Source organism: Mustelus asterias, chromosome 4 (assembly GCF_964213995.1).
Source record: "Mustelus asterias chromosome 4, sMusAst1.hap1.1, whole genome shotgun sequence".
Lineage (NCBI taxonomy): Eukaryota > Metazoa > Chordata > Chondrichthyes > Carcharhiniformes > Triakidae > Mustelus > Mustelus asterias.
This window is the reverse complement of record NC_135804.1, coordinates 10,231,354-10,248,334: the sequence shown is the minus strand read 5'-3', so window position 1 is coordinate 10,248,334 and position 16,981 is coordinate 10,231,354.

Here is a 16,981-nt window from a genome sequence, read left to right as displayed (position 1 = left end):
AATCGTAGTGGGCAGGACACGGGCCGTGCAAAGGTCCGTTGACCTCAGGTGGGATTTTCCAGCCTTGGGCGAATGCAGCTGGAAAATCCTTCCCAATGTCTTTGTAGGGTACAGTAAGAAGTCTCACAACACCCAGGTTAAAGTCCAACAGGTTTATTTGGAATCAGGAGCTTTCGGAGCACTGCTCCTTCATCAGGTGAGTGAAAGTTAGTTCACAAACACAGCATATGTAGGCAAAGATACAATTGCATGATAATTACAAATTGGGATGTGAAGGATAGTTGTAGGGCACAACCTGTCTTAAAACTCTGGACTTCTTTGCGTCTTTTGCACTATTCAGAAGCAGACTGCTTGGCACCGTGCATTTTAAACTCATCAGTTTTGCTACTTCTCCTCTCCTTCCCCATCAGATCTCTCCTTAAAACATTCCTTTTAGATCTTGCCTTTGGTCACAGGAGCTATCCTCAACCACTGCTCAGTTCCTGGTTACCTATTTATTTGTTCACTTCTCAAAACACTTGGGGGTATTTTATTACATTCAAAGCAAGATAAAAATCAATTGTTGCCTGCGTAAATTGAATGGTGTCACTTAGAACACTGTTTCTTTGTCCCAGTTAATGAAAAATGTAGCCTTTCTACACAGATGGCCAATAGTGACTTCCAATCTATAATTTATTTGTCTCGAAAATAACATACCAAAAATATCAAACTACGCATCACAATAGACTTGAATCCATTTAAGTTCAAAGATAGCAGTCTACATCTTTCTATCTGACTGGTCTTGTCCTGGTTCCGGATGTTGTAACCCTGGATATGGGTTTTTTGAAATTTGAACAGAAATTACTCATTATGGTAAGGTCACTATCTCAGTTTATTCCTTTGTCAACTCATTCAACGCACTTGGAATATAGTGTTCAATTCTGGTCACCACCAGAAAGATGTGGAGGTTTTGGAGAGGGTACAGAAAAGATTAACCAGGATGTTGCCTGGTATGGAGGGCATTGGCTATGAGGAGAGGCTGGAGAAACTCGGTTTGTTCTCACTGGAATGATGGAGGTTGAGGGGTGACCTGATAGAAGTCGACAAAGTTATGAGGGCCATGGACAGAATGGATAGTCAGAAGCTTTTTCCCAGGGTGGAAGAGTCAATTATTAGGGGGCATGGGTTTAAGGTGCGAGGGGCAAGGTTTAAAGGAGATGCACGAGTACAAGTTTTTTACACAGAGTGTGGTGGATGCTTGGAACTCGCTGTCGGGGGAGGTCGTGGAAGCGGATATGATAGTGGCTTTTAAAAGGCGTTTGGACAAATACGGGAATAGGATGGGAATGGAGGGATATGGTCCCCAGAAGGGTAGGGGGTATTAGTTCACATGGGCAGGCTTGGAGGGCCAAAGGGCCTGTTCCTGTGCTGTAATTTTCTTTGTTCTTTGTTCATTCCAAGTTGTTAGATTCACAGACTGCAAAATTTGGTTTGATATTACCACTGGTGCTGGTGCTGTACAAAGCCAAAACTATCAAAGTGTCAGCCGAGAGGCTGTCTGTCACTTCTGGCATAGGCCATATGACACACCCTGACTGCAAGGCGGAGAGTGCGGCCGTGCCATGTGTATACTGGAAACACAGAGCGAGCAATTACTGAGACCATCAGTGCCGAACACTGATCTGGCACCCGATCTGTCAGTCTGAACTTTGGAGGCCCTGTTAATGTTCTCTCTTATACACTCCTAGCTGAGTATTGGTTCCGTTACATTGAGGACCATTCTCCTGCATCCCCTCCCTCCATTAACACTATTTAAACAGATCATTCAACTTTCAGGTGAGGTGCTTTTGACTTTCTTTTGCTGATATGCTGAGTTAGTTGAAGATCAATATAATTGGGGGTGTTGACAAAAGTTTTTGGATTTACAAGGGAGAGATGACGATGGATTGTGACTTTAGTGGGAGTTATTGTCGATGGGCCAAAGGGCCTTTGCTGTGCTGTATGACTCTAGGGTGGGATTTTATGGCCTCGTTCGTCCCAAAGCTGTAAAATCCCACCTGAAGTGAATGGATATTTCCATTGTCCGCTCCTCACCCGTTCCGATTCCGTGGAGGATGGAGCGATAAAATTCCAGCCTATGCCTATGACATAGAGGAGTTGGAAGGCCTGCCAGAGAGGATCAGAGGGGGCTAAAGTTTCAGTTCCACTTGGGGCTGAAGTTGGAGACAGATCTCAGGCAGCAGCCAGGAGACGCTGTGCTCAGAGGACAGAGGACCTACTCAGTAAGGTATTCAGACAGACCTTCTTCTACCTCAATCTCAGCCAGGAGCAGTGAATCATAGAATCCTACAGCGCAGAAGGATGCCATTTGGCTTATCATGTCTGCACTGACCACAATCCCACCCAGGCCCTATTCCCGTAACCCCACAAATTTACCCTGTCCCCTGACACTAGGGTCAATTTAGCATGGCCAATCTATTCCGCACATCTTTGGATTGAGGGAGGAACCCGGAGGAAACCCACGCAGACACAGGGAGAACGTGCAAACTCCGCACAGACAGTGATCCAAGCCGGGAATCGAACCTGGGTCCTTGGCGCTGTGAGGCAGCAGCGCTAACCACTGTGCCACTGTGCCGCCGTGAACAGTGACTGTGTCTGAGTGGCCGCATTGCACCAAGCAGCTGGTGACTGAACTCTGCAATGTTCTGCAAATGGGCATACAGCCACACCACAGATGCTGCCAATGGCCATGAAGATTCCCCATACCCTTCAATTTCTACAGTGACTGACCCCTCCAGGCAGGAGCAGGGGGGGGCATTTCCAACATTTCAGTTCTCCCTCCATCACCGCATTAGGGCGGAGACCCTGTGCAAAATGAAAGGGGATTTAATTGTCTGCTCACTTCTGAGAGAGAAGCAGAAGGAGTGACCACGTGGTTTTGCCAGGATGGTGGGATGCGGTTGGTGCAGGAGTCCAGTGAATTCACACACACGGCTTTGTGGGCCAACAGGGAGCTGCACCCGTACAACCACAAGGGTCACCTCTCCGTGATCGTGCAGTTAGAATGTGATCCTGCCTCGAAGATCTTGTCCATAAGCACAGTGGTTAGCACTGCTGCCTCACAGCTCCAGGGACTTGGCTTCAATTCCTGGCTTGGGTCACTGTCTGTGTAGAGTTTGCATGTTCTCCCCATGTTTGCATGGGTTACCTCCGGATGCTCCAATTTCCTCCCACAGTCCAAAGATGTGCTGTTTAGGTGCATCGACCACACTAAATTGACTCTCAGTGTACCCGAACAGGCACTGGAGTGTGGTGCCGAGAGTATTTTCACAGTAACTTCATTGCAGTGTTAATGCAAGCCTACTAATAACATGAATAAATAAACTTTAAACTTTCACCATTATCCTGGCAGTAGACTTTCAACCTGTGGTAGTGAACTGTAGCTTCCATCTTTGATCCAGCCCAAAGAACCAAAGGTTAGCTGTTAGAAGATGAGTATGTGAGGAAATAATGTTGGTTCACATTTAATGCCCCAATTTGGAGTCCTGGTGTGACATAGAACCCATAGAATCCCTACAGTGCAGAAGGAAACCATTCGGCCCATCGAGTCTGCACTGACCACAAACCCACCCAGGCCCTATCCCCATAACCCCATGCATTTACCCTAGCTAGTCCCCCTAACACTAAGGACCAATCCACATGGCCAATCCACCTAACCTGCACATCTTTGGACTGTGGGAGGAAACCGGAGCACCCAAAGGATACCCACGCAGACACAGGGAGAACGTGCAAGCTTCACACAGACAGTGACCCATGCTGGGAATTGAACCCGGGTCCCTGGCGCTGTGAGGCAACAGTGCTAACCGTTGTGCCACTGGGCCGCCCCAATCAATAGACTGGGATGCATGTGATCATCACTGTGCCACTGTGGGACGTTGTTCCAGTGCATGCAGGGAAAACACCTGTATGCACCTAGATCCTGCAGCAACACCATGCAGGTAATATAGACAGGAGCTCCTGGGAAATGAAGATGGGGTAATGGTTTTACACTCATGGAGCAGTACTTAGTGTCGGCAATGTGAGACTCACCAGCCAGCTGGAGAGACTGTGAGAACCACCTTGGGCAAAGACCCACCAGGATTAAATGGCCAATTGCAGGCCATCCTCAGGATCGAGGCCCCCAGGAGACAGGAATCCAGCTCCCGGGAGCTGCTGGGCAGTCAGAGGCCAGCAACTGTCCAATGCAGGTAGCGCCCAAGTGGAGAGGTGGTGTCTGCTGCCAATGTACCCGGGCAGAGGCCTGGGGTCACCAAGGGGTAAACACAGTAAGAAGTCTCACAACACCAGGTTAGAGTCCAACAGGTTTATTTGGTAGCAAAAGCCATTAGCTTTCGGAGCACTGCCCCTTCGTCAGGTGAGTGGGAGTTCTTTTCGCAAATGGCATATAAAGACACAAACTCAATTTACAAAATAATGGTTGGAATGCGAGTCTTTACAGGCAATCAAGTCTTAAAGGTACAGACAATGTGAGTGGACGGCCTCAACCGGGATCTTGGGTTCATGTCACACTATTTGTAATCCCTACGACTTGCCTGGGCTTGCAAAATCTCACTAACTGTCCTGTCTGGAGACAATACACATCTCTTTAACCTGTGCTTAATGCTGTCTCCACTCACATTGTCTGTACCTTTAAGACTTGATTGCCTGTAAAGACTCGCATTCCAACCATTATTTTGTTAATTGAGTTTGCGTCTTTGTGCCCTGTTTGTGATCAGAACTCCCACCCACCTGACGAAGGAACAGCCTGTTCCGAAAGCTAGTGGCCTTTGCTACCAAATAAACCTGTTGGACTTTAACCTGGTGTTGCGAGACTTCTTACTGTGTTTATCCCAGTCCAACGCCGGCATCTCCACATCATGGTCACCAAGGGGCCCGGGCCACCAAAGAGTGAGGATGTGGGACGCAGTACGAGGTGCTCGAAAGGAGCTGTCAGTGGCAAGGGCAGTGGGGTGGCTCTCAAGGCGCACTCCATATCCTAGAGCCACGTTCCTCAATCAGACACTGAGATGGATAAAGTGTTGGGAAGGCACCTTCAGGGGCCGTCAGTCTGGTGTCCTCAGGGTTGGGAGTTGTTAGCACTCCCGGCAGTGGTGAACAGTGGGGGTTCCGTGGGTTATAGAGCATCCACGAGATTGTCCAAGAAAGAGACAAAGGCCGGAATTTTACTGCCCAGCCCACCACAGGAACCGGAGCGGGCAGGGGGCAAACCATGGAAAGGTCCATTGGCCTCGGGCGGGATTTGACGGTTTCGGGACGAGCAAGGCTGTAAAATCCTGCCAAAGTATCGCCTCAAAGCGATGAAGTTGCTCCCGTTGTTCATTCACTGGGATCATGGGTGGGCTCTGCCTCGATTCTGCAGCTGGTGGGCAGGGGCAGCTTCACTCTGTAGAACCCAGGCCATTCTGTCTGTGCCAGATCTTCTGAAAGAGCCTATCATTAGCCCCACTCATTTTCCCCAGCCCTGCAAACAGGTTCCTCATTGACACAGAAGAGACTTTCTTTTAAATTCCACAGAAACACCTGTTCTTGGCACAGGTGTTTTTTTTAAAGTTTATTTATTAGTGTCATGAGTGGGCTTACATTAACACTGCAATGAAGTTACTGTGAAAATCCGTAAGTCGGCATATTCCGGTGCTTGTTCAGGTACACTGAGGGAGAATTTAGCATGGCCAATACACCTAACCAGCGGACTGTGGGAGGAAACCGGAGCAGCCGGAGGAAACCCACGCAGACATGGGGAGAACGTGCAAATTCCGCACAGACAGTGACCTGAGTTGGGAATCAAACCAAGGTCCCTGACACTGTGAGGCAGCAGTGTTAACCACTCTGCCACCGTATTGCTCCCAGGTGGATAGCATGTTCATGAATTATAGAATGTAATCTACAGTGCAGAAGGAGGCCATTTGGCCCATTGAGCCTGCATCGACAACAATCCCACTAAGGTGCTATCCCCGTAACCCCACATATTTATCCTCCTAGTCCCCCTGACACTAAGGGAGAATTTAGCATGGCCAATCAACCTAACCCGCACATCTTTGAAGTGTGGGAGGAAACTGGAGCGCCCGGAGGAAATCCACACAGACATGGGGAGAACGTGCAAACTCAACACAGACAGTGACCCAAGCCGGGAATCAAACCCGGGTCCCTGGTGTTGGGAGGCAGCAGTGCTAACCACTGTGCCACCGTGTCACCCATTGCTCAACACTCATATTAGCGGGAGTGGGAGGTTAGACCACATGAGGCTGTTTGACGATTCTCTACCACATCAAACAGCAGCTACAAGGATCAATGATGAAAATCGCCTCATGTTCTGGGTTTATTGGATCCACAGCAGTCAAGCAAGCTGGGTTTTAATCAGGACTCAAATCACTGCCGACTCAGTAACAACCATCCAATGACATCAATTGAGAGACTTGTTGACTGTCAGACCAAAAATAGCAGGTCTCCATGGAGACGTAGAGCAGTAACAGAATAAAAACGATTTCTGGAAAAAATGTTTGCATAACTTTCCCGCTATGTTCGGAGCATTATATTGCCTCCAGTCCTGTAGCTTGAGCGTGAGCACGTACTCTCTCTCAGCAGTTTACTGATAAATAATAATATTATGCAGACAACATGGCTATTAGTGTCCATTCTCAATATCACTCTCTATTATACAACAAAGGGACAATAGGGAGGTAGGGGAATCTAAAACTGGAGGGCATAGGTTTAGGGTGAGAGGGGAGAGACACAAAAGGGTCCAGAGGGGCAATTTTTTCACGCAAAGGGTGGTGATCTGGAACAAGCTGCCAGAGCTAGTAGTAGAGGTGGGTACAATTTTGTCTTTTAAAAAGCATTCAGACAATTACATGAGTAGGATGGGCATCGAGGGATATGGGCCAAATGCGGGCAATTAGGGCTAGCTTGGTCATTAAAAAGAAAGGGCGGCATGGACAAGTTGGGCCGAAGGGCCTGTTTCCATGCTGTAAACGTCTATGACTCTAAAACAATAAGAGATGGATAAAGTCCAGCTTTGTCATTTACTTCCATGAAGATATAGTGCAGTAACATCCAGTTCACATGTTTGACTCCAGAAACTTGAGAACAAAACTCAACTTGACACTTCGGTTGGGATTTTCCAGCCCTGCCTCTGTAGGTTCCTCTGCAATGAAAATTCCGGCCTTCCCGTGCATGACTGAGGGAGTGTTGCACTATCTTCCAGGCGAGATGTTAAATTAAGGCCCTCTCAGGTGGACGTTAAAGATGCTAGGGCACAATTTTGAAGAAGGCAGGGGTAGAGATGCCCATTGTCTTGGCCCAGTATTTACCTCCCAACCTAAAACGGACAATCTGGACGTTCCCACATTGCATTCTGTGCAACAAACATAAATATTCCCCCTATATAAACTTTGCGGACATTAAAAGCCCCGCTGTCTTCATTCAAACTTCTTCCAATCTTACCCCTCATGCTGTCTGACCGACATCACTTCTTGCTTTGACACTGCCTCAGTTCTGATATCCTTGTTTACAAGTTCTTCCGTGACTCTCCTCTCCCTACCTCTGCAACCTTCCCCAGGCACAGTGGTTAGCACTGCTGCCTCACAGTACCAGGGACCCAGGTTCGATCACCAGCTTGGGCCACTGTGTGGAGTTTACACATTCTCCCCGTGTCTGCGTGGGTTTCCTCCGGGTGCTCCAGTTTCCTCCCATATTCTGAAAGGCGCGCTGGTTAGGGTGCATTGGCCATGCTAAATTCTCCCTCGGTGTACCCGAACAGGTGGCGACTAGGGGAATTACACAATGTAAGCAAAATTAATGTAAGCCTCACTTGTGACTAATAAATAGCCTTTAAAAGCCTTTGAGACCCAAGCTGGGAATCGATCCAGGGTCCTTAGCACTGTGAGGCAGCAGTGCTAACTACTGTGCTACCATGCCTTCACACATTCTTCTTATCTTCGAGTCAGAAGGTTATAGGTCTGAATTCATAATAGAATCCATGAGTAGAAGAGTTTAAAAGCTTTGTAACACTCAGGATTTCCTTTCCTCAGGAGAAGATTGACTGATACTTTTGTGTAAAAATTCCTTTGTGGGCTATATTAAGATAGCCAACATCTCATTGCATGGAATTATGAATCTGTTGCAATCATTCACTACATTTTTTTATATAAATGAATCAACTCGTGTGCTACCATTCGAAATAATACACCAATTTATCTGTGGAGGTTTTTTTTCCATGATCTCACCAATTAATTATTTTGTTTTAATTATTTTGCCAGACAGAAGTCGGAAATTCAAGAGCAATATTTAATCCAGGTGACAGAGGTTTCACCTGTTAGCCGAAGAGCCAGCAAGAGCCCCCCCATCGCCTCTGCCGTGGTCGGCTCGATGATAGGGATCTGTGGTGGGCTTTCCCCAGGAAAATGGGCCGGAATTTCACCGCCTTGCCTGCCCCAGAATCGGGGCGGGTGAGGCTCGCGGAACGGCATTCTCCGTTGGCCTCAGGCGGGATTCTACGAGCCTCGGGCGGGCGAGGCGGTCAAATTCCGGCAATGGACTCTGACTGGGTGAAAATCCCACCTCCTCAAGAGCTGTCAGCCAATCAAAGATGTGGAGATGCCGGCGTTGGGCTGGGGTGAACACAGTAAGAAGTCTCACAACACCAGGTTAAAGTCCAACAGGTCCACCAGGTCCAACACGAGAGCACATTTCCACTCCATCTGATGAAGGAGCAGTGCTCTGAAAGCTTATGGTATTTGCTACCAAATAAACCTGTTGGACTTTAACCTGGTGTTGTGAGACTTCTTACTGAGCCAATCAAAGGCCAGCAGCTATGTTGCAGGCAGTGCCAGCAGAACAGTGGCAATGCCACTGAAGGTGCTCAGGATCACCGGGGGACGCAGGCCATTTGTGAGTGAGGATGGGATGGGGATCACGTGATGAGGATTGTGAGATAGAGACCGGAGGGGTGTCAGCAGCAAGGGCAGGGGGCAGCTCCCAGTCTGTGCCCCACTTGCCAATGCCTGGTCCCTTGATCAGGCACTAAGTGGCTGAAAAGGGCTCACCCCGAGAGCCTGCAAGCAGCACCGGTGAGGCCCTTGTGTAGGCATTAATTGCCAACATGAGTGTCTTAATTGGGAACAGGGTGGGCAGGCTACCCATGAGCTTTACCACCCTGGACTTAATTGGGGTAGAGGTGGGAAGGGGTCCTCACTTGGCACCCTTTTGCCCAATTAAATGCCCCCCCCCACCTCCAAACACACCTAAGGGAGGGCATTAAATACCACCTGACTGGTATGGGACTGCAGGTGCAAAGGGTGGGTCTACACAATAATTAGGTGATGGCCTAGTGGTATTATCGCTAGACTTAATCCAGAAACTCAGCTAATCTTCTGGGGACCTGGGTTCGAATTCAGTAAAAAATATCTGGGATTAAGAATCTACTGATGGCCATGAAACCATTGTCGATTGTAAGAAAAACCCATCTGGTTCACTGATGTCCTTTAGGGAAGGAAATCTGCCATCCTTCCCTGGTTTGGTCTACATGTGACTCCAAAGCCACAGCAATGTGGTTGACTCTGAACTGCCCTTGGGGAACTACAGATGGGCAATAAATGCTGGTCAGCCAGTGACGCCCATGTCCCAAGAATGAATAAAAGAAAAATGACATAAACTCTCATTGGTTTAACATCAGTTCAAATACAGTGGAAATAGATTTATTATGAATTTACCAAATTTATGGTTGACTTTGTCAATGATTAGAGGCTGTTTGGATTTGAACCAAATTAAGAGCCATGGATACAGAAAAAGAAAGCAAGAGCAAAAAAGAGAAGGTAGGGAAGGGACAAAAAGAAGGAAAGAAGGTTGGACTGAAGAAGATAGGAAGGAGAGAAAAATAGATAGAAGATAGAAAAAGAGAGGGTTAAAAGGAAAGGGCAAAGAAGAAAGAAAGATGAGAGGGAAAAAGGAAGGGGAGAGAGAAGAAAGGGAAGAGAGAAAGAGAGGGGAAGGACAAAAAGAAAGGAAGGAGAGAAGAGGAGAGAGAAAAATGGGAAAGAGAAAAAGAGAAGGGGGTGAGAAAAAGAGAGGGGTGTGGGAGGGAGAAAGGAAATGAAGAGGAAAAAAAGTGGATGAGAGAGTGAGAGGAGTCAATGTGGAATGGAGCTTAACAGCAGTATGAGAAGGGTGGTGATAGGGATGAAGTACAACAATGATTTACTGCCCGTTAAATAGCTTTTCTGAGAGGCAATGATCGATTGACGTGTGGTTTTAATTCTAGAGGGTTCGCTTTGATGTGCGACTGAGAACATTGTTCAACGTTATCTGATAGGGATCGTCATACGAATCTTGCAAAATGCAAGATTGGCACTCAACCATCTGTTGTACCAGGCAACCAGCGATTGCCTCAGTGTAAGTGCTTGTTACAATAACTCTTCTGTGAGTTTTTAGCAACAAAATTGATGTGGTTTAGCAGTGAATGAATTTATCTCACTGACTCTGAAGAATCATTGTTTCTTCCCTTTCTCATTGCAGTGTGGCTAGTTATCCCTGTAACTACAAATTGAAAGAACCAAGCGATAAATTATTGAAAAATGGATCTTATTTTTGGTCTATGCTATAATTTATAAACTGACACAAGGCAAACTTTGTTATGTTGCGTAGTGGAGGATGCACAATAGACGCGGGATGTATATGTCAAGGAGGGGTCTTGTTATCCCTATTTTCCCCTCCTGTACTGAGTGCTAGTTCGATAAAATAAATAGTGGAAGATATCTAATGTTTAATTATTAGTGTCACATGTAGGCTTACATTAACACTGCAATGAAATCACTGTGAAAATCCCCTAGTCGCCTGTTTAGATACACTGAGGGAGAACTTAGCATGGCCAATGCTCCTCACCAACATGTCTTTTGGGTTGTGGGAGGAAACCGGAGCCTCCAGAGGAAACCCATACAGACACAGGAAGAACATGCAAACTCCGCACAGATACTGACCAGAGCCGTGACTTGAACCCGGGTCCCTGGTGCTGTGAGGCAGCAGTTCTAACCATCATGCCACCGCGGTTTCAATTCATCTGTAACAGGCTATCAGGATGTAAATGGGAATGGCCTTAAGTGACTCTGACTTTTGCACCTTTCACTTACATAGAATCATAGAATCCCTACAGTGCAGAAGGGGGCCATTCGGCCCATCATGTTTGCACCGACTCTTCGACAGAGCATACAATTCAGGCCTTATCCCCATAGCCCCACGTATTTCTCCTGCTACTCCCCTCTAACCCACACATCCTGGGACACTAAGGGGCAATTAAGCATCCACCTAACCCGCACATCTTTCAGACTGTGGGAGGAAACTGGAGCACGGGGAGGAAACCCACAGAAACATGGGGAGGGTGTGCAGACTCCACACAGACAGTGACCCAAGCTGGGAATCGAACCCGAGTCCCCTGGCGCTGTGAGGCAGCAGTGCTGACCACTGTGCCACCATGCTACCTGTACCATGAGTAAGGTGGAAACAATCCTCCCTTTTTTTTACGGGAACAAAGAACAGTACAGCACAGGAGCAGGCCTTTTGGCCCTTCAAGTCTGTGCCAACACAGGTGCCTCTCTAATCTAATATTTTCTTGACTCTATGTGGTCTAATTCCCTCTATACCCTGCCTACTCTTGTATCTAATCAGACGTCTCTTGAACGTTGTTATAGAATCTGCTTACATACCTCCTCCGGCAGCGCATTCCAGGTATTCGCCACTCTTGGTGTGATAAACTTGCCCCTTGCATCTCTTTTAAACATCCCCCCTCTCACTCTCAACCTCTGCCCCCGAATAATTGACCTTTCGACCCTGGGAAAAAGACTCTGACTGTCCAATCTATCCAATCCTGTCATAATCTCGTAAACCTCTATCAGGTCCCGCCTTCATCATCCAACGCTCCAATGGAAACAATCCAAGTTTGTTCAACCTTTCTTCATCGAAAATATAAACATAGAACAACTTGACTGTTTTTTTCTTTTTCAACTCTCCTGAAAGTTTCTTGTACAAATCTGGTTCAATAGGAACTCACAGCATGGGGCCAGAGAGCCTGCTCTGCCAATTAATAAGATCATGGACAATCTTCTTCCTCAACCCTACTTTCCCATCCCAACACTTACGTGTCCAAAAATTGATATCAACCTCAGCTGAATATACAAGGATGGGATATACAAGAAGAATAGGATGGACAAATATGAAAATTCACAACCCTCTGAATATAGAAATTTCCCCACATGTTTTGTAAATTATTTCATGGGATGTGAACATCATTGACAAACCAGCATTTGTTGCCCATTCCCAATTGCCCTGTAACTCAGTGAGCGACTAGGCCAATGCAGAGGGTATTTAATAGTCAACCACATTGCTGTGGGTCTGGAGTCACATGTGAGACCATAAGACATAGGAGCAGAATTCAGCCACTCAGCCCATCGAGTCTGCTCCGCCATTCAATCATGGCTGATATTTTTCTCATCCTCATTCTCCTGCCTTTTCCCCATAACCCCTGATCCCCTTAAAAATCAAGAACGTATATATCTTTGTTTTAAAGACACTCAATGACCTGGCCTCCACAGCCTTCTGCGGCAAAGAGTTCCACAGATTCACCACTCTCTGGCTGAAGAAATTCCTCCTCACCTCTGTTTTAAAGGATTGTCTCTTTAGCCTGAGTTGTGTCCTCTGGTTCTAGTTTTTCCTACTAGTGGAAACATCCTCTCCACATCCACTCTATCCAGGCCTCTCAGTATCCTGTAAGTTTCAATAAGATCCCCCCTCATCCTTCTAAACTGCAACGAGTACAGACCCAGCGTCCTCAACTGTTCCTCATACGACAAGCTCTTCATTCCAGGAATCATTCTTGTGAACCTCCTCTGGACCCTTTTCAAGGCAAGCACATACTTCCTTAGATATGGGGCCCAAAACTGCTCACAGTACTCCCAATGGGGCCTGACCAAAGCCTTATACAACCTCAGAAGTACATCCCTGCTCTTGTATTCTATGTCAGACAGAGTAAGGATGGCAGATTTCCTTCCCCGAAGGACACTAGTGAACCAGATGGGTTTTACAACCATTGGTGATAGTTTCATGGTCACCACTACGGAGGCTAGCTTTATATTCCAGATTTTTATTAATTTGATTAAAATTCCACCAGCTGCCTTGATGGGGTTGGAACTCATATCCTCAGCACATTAGGCTGGGCCTCTGAATTACTGATCTTCTTGTGACTTTACCACTACTCTACCGTGGCCTCGATAAGTTAATTACGCAATTCTCTGCTCTTTTGTTTATTCACCAACAATGAGAATTTGCAGCTGGAGGGAATCCTCAACGTAGCAAAACGTCACAAGTTGTATAAGACATTGGTAAGACCACACTTGGAGGACTGTGTACATTTCTGGTCACCCTATTATAGAAAGGATATTATTCAACCAGAAAGAATGTAGAAAAGATTTACTAGGATGCTACTGGAACTTGATGGTTTGAGTTATAAGGAGAGGCTGGATAGACTGAGACATTTGTCTCTGGAGAGTTGGAGGCTTAGGGGTGAACCTACAGAGGTCTATAAAATAATGAGGGCATAGATAAGGTAGATAGTCAACATCTTTTCCCAAAGGTAGGGGAGTCTAAATCTAGAGGGCATAGGATTAAGGTGAGAGAGGAGAGATACAAAAGGGTCCAGAGGGGCAATTTGTTCACAGAGTGTGGTGAGTATCTGGAGCAAGCTGCCAGAGATTGTAGTAGAGGTGGTTACAATTTTGTCTTTTAAAAAGCATTTAGAGAGTTACATGGGTAAGATGGCTATAGAGGGATATGGATCAAACATGGGCAATTGGGACTAGCTTCGTGGTTAAAAAAATGGGGGGCATGGACGAGTTGGGCCGAAGGGCCTGTTTCCATGCTGTAAACCGCTATGACTCTAAGTTGTTCCACAGGAAGGAACATTATCAAACAAAATTGACACCAAGTCACATAATCAAGATATTAGAACAGGGTGGTCAAAAAGGGTGGCTTCAAGGAGTGTCTTAAAGGAGGAATGGAGACAGAGAAACAAAGACATTTAGAGAAGGAATTCTCGAACAAAGCACAATGCCTCGAATATGGAATTCCTATGATCTTTGCTTGGCTGAGAAATATAGGGGGCGATTCTCCCATCGCGACCTGCAACTTTTCTGGTGGGTCAGGCTAAGAGAAGTGTGTCGCCGGTCTTTTCCCAGGATTTGCGCTTGCCGGGAACGCATGCGCATCTCCCAGAGCCGGAGAACAGTCGGAGTTCAGACCACGCTGGAAACCAGCGGGAAGACAGGTAAGTCATTTGAATTTTTTTTTAATGTAGTTTAAATATGTTTAGCATGCGATTATCGGGAACTTGCCGGGCCCGATCGAATCTCCCACTCTGCCAGGAGTACTTCATCCCAGTGGTGTTTAGAGTAGCTCCCCACGTTCAGGGAACTAGTGGGAGACTCTGCAGGAATGAAGGGGGGGGCAAATGCGGCCCTCTAGGGGTCGACCTGGCACTGCCCAAGGGGCAAAGTGCCCATGCCCAGGGGGCACTGTAGCACTGCCCATCGGGCATCAGGCAGTGCCAAGGGGCAGGGCCTATTGTGGGCAGGGCCTAGCGGTAATCGGTGGGGGACCCCTCTGCATTGGGATCGATCTGGGATGGAAGGAGAGCAGCGATTGGGGCGGGCTGGGGAGGGTGGTCTGCCGGGAGGGGGGGCTTGCCTCCTGGGGGGCAGGGGGGGGGTCAGTGGGTCAGATCTGCGGGGTGAGGGGGGGGGATCGCGACTGCTGGGTGCGGGGGGCTGGACATCGGGGTGCTCCAGGGCGGGTTGGGGTCAGGGCTGGCCCGGGAATTGTTGTGGGGACTGCGATCAGGCCATGGGGGGGGGGGGGGGGGGGGGGGCGGCTGGAGGGGCAGCACTGCAGGGGTCCCCGGCTGGCCAGCGATTGAGCTGGCCAGCAAACGGGAAGACTGACAGATCGAGGCCACTGCGCATGTGCAGAATTCCAGAACTGTCAAACTCTGGCGTGAATAGACCTCGCCCCACCCCCCCGCCCGGGTTTTTAACGAGATTCACGACTGGGACCTCTGCATTGCAGAGTGGGGAGATTCAAGTGAGAAGTTGAAAGTCGTGATCTGGAACAGTTTTCCCATCAATTCAGCACTCTTGGGAGAATCGCCCCCATAAACTTCCCTGCTGCAACCATCATCACTAAAGGACTGTACTTTGTAACTAACAATCAGCTAATGTTACGATAATCGTTATGTACAAGACACATACTTCAGATTAAACAAGGACATCAGAGTACAGTATCACTTCCCGTTATAGAAACACTGACCCAAGTGATTTAAAAGTTTTACTGCGGTATGAGGGCAGCCCAAGCTCCTTTGGTGGTTTATGTTGCCTACAGCTAAGAACACTTGCCAATGATTAATGGCTTGTCTGGTACTACTTTTAAAAGCTTCTGCAACTTGTGTAAAGATAGAGATAAGCACTTAATTGGATTGTAACATGAGCGAGAGATTCTGGCTCCAACTTCCCAAACTGTCGTCCATGTACACACGTGTTTGCTTGTGGTCAGTAGGTGGGAATTTGCCACCAGACCTATTGACACGCATTACACTGACATTGTAAACTTTCCACAGATTTGCTTTCAGTAGGTTTTGCAACAATATGTAACAACTTTAAGAACAAAAGACAGAAGACCTAGAGTGGGGGGAGAGTTGGTTGCATTGAGGCAATACATTTAATGAAGTTTTTTTTAAAAAAAGGTTTAAGAAGGAGGAGAAAGATCACAGTCTAAAGTTGCCAAACTCAACGTTGAGTCCCGATGGCTGCAACGTGACTAACGGAAGATGAGGTGTTGCTCCTCCAGTTTGCATTGGGCTTCACTGGAGCATTACAGCAGGCCCAGGATGGACATGTGGCAAGGCGCTGAGTTAAAATGGCAAGCAACAGGCAGGTGCTTATGGACTGAGTGTAGGTGTTCAGCAAAGCGGTCAGCCAGTCTGCGTTTAGTCTCTCCAGTGTAGAGGAGGCGGCGATTGGCCACCTTGGGTTTTTCACTCTAAGGACACAATCAGACCCCTAACTCAGGCTTGTACAGCAGGCTGGGCAAGACGTTATCTCCTGTGTGCCTCTCTGTCCGTCTCTTTGTATCAACATGTGGCAATATAGGGCCGTAGGCCATATAGCTTCTTCAGCCTCTTTTAAAAGCAAAGCTATAGGCAACAAGAAAATAACTATAATCTACTCACAGCAACTGTACATGATTCAACCAATAACTCTTGTGACAGTTTGCTATAACTGCATCCACAATTGTTCCAACTAGTTTCACAACATTACACGACAGGGACCCAGGTCAATTCCCAGCTTGGGTCACTGTCTTGCAGAGTCTGCATGTTCTACCCGTGTCTGCGTGGGTTTCCTCCGAGTGCTCTAGTTTCCTCCCACAGTCCGAAATATGTGCTGGTTAGGTGCATTGGCCATGCTGAATTCTCCCCCAGTGTACCCAAATGAGCGCCAGAGTGTGGCGAGTAGGGGATCTTCACAGTAACTTCATTGCAGTGTTAATGTAAGGCTACTTGTGACAATAATAAATAAACTTTATTAACTGTCACATTGACATTAGTGGGAAATAAATTGGCTGCCACGTAACCTATATTATACTAGTTACAACATGAACAAAAAACCCCTCCGTAGCTTAATTTATCTTTTCACGGTCCTTATGGAGGCAATGATTCATTCTGAGATGCTTTCACCAGCCCTTTGGGACTTCAATCAAGTTGTCAATCTTCAGTTCCAGTGTATTCTATACATAGAAACGGCAGGAATGGAAAACGTTGCTGATTCTTTCCCCTTCTGTCGTCACAAAACATCACAGTAAGTGCACTACTTGGCACAGGTACTAAACCATACCAAAGTGAACATTGACACAA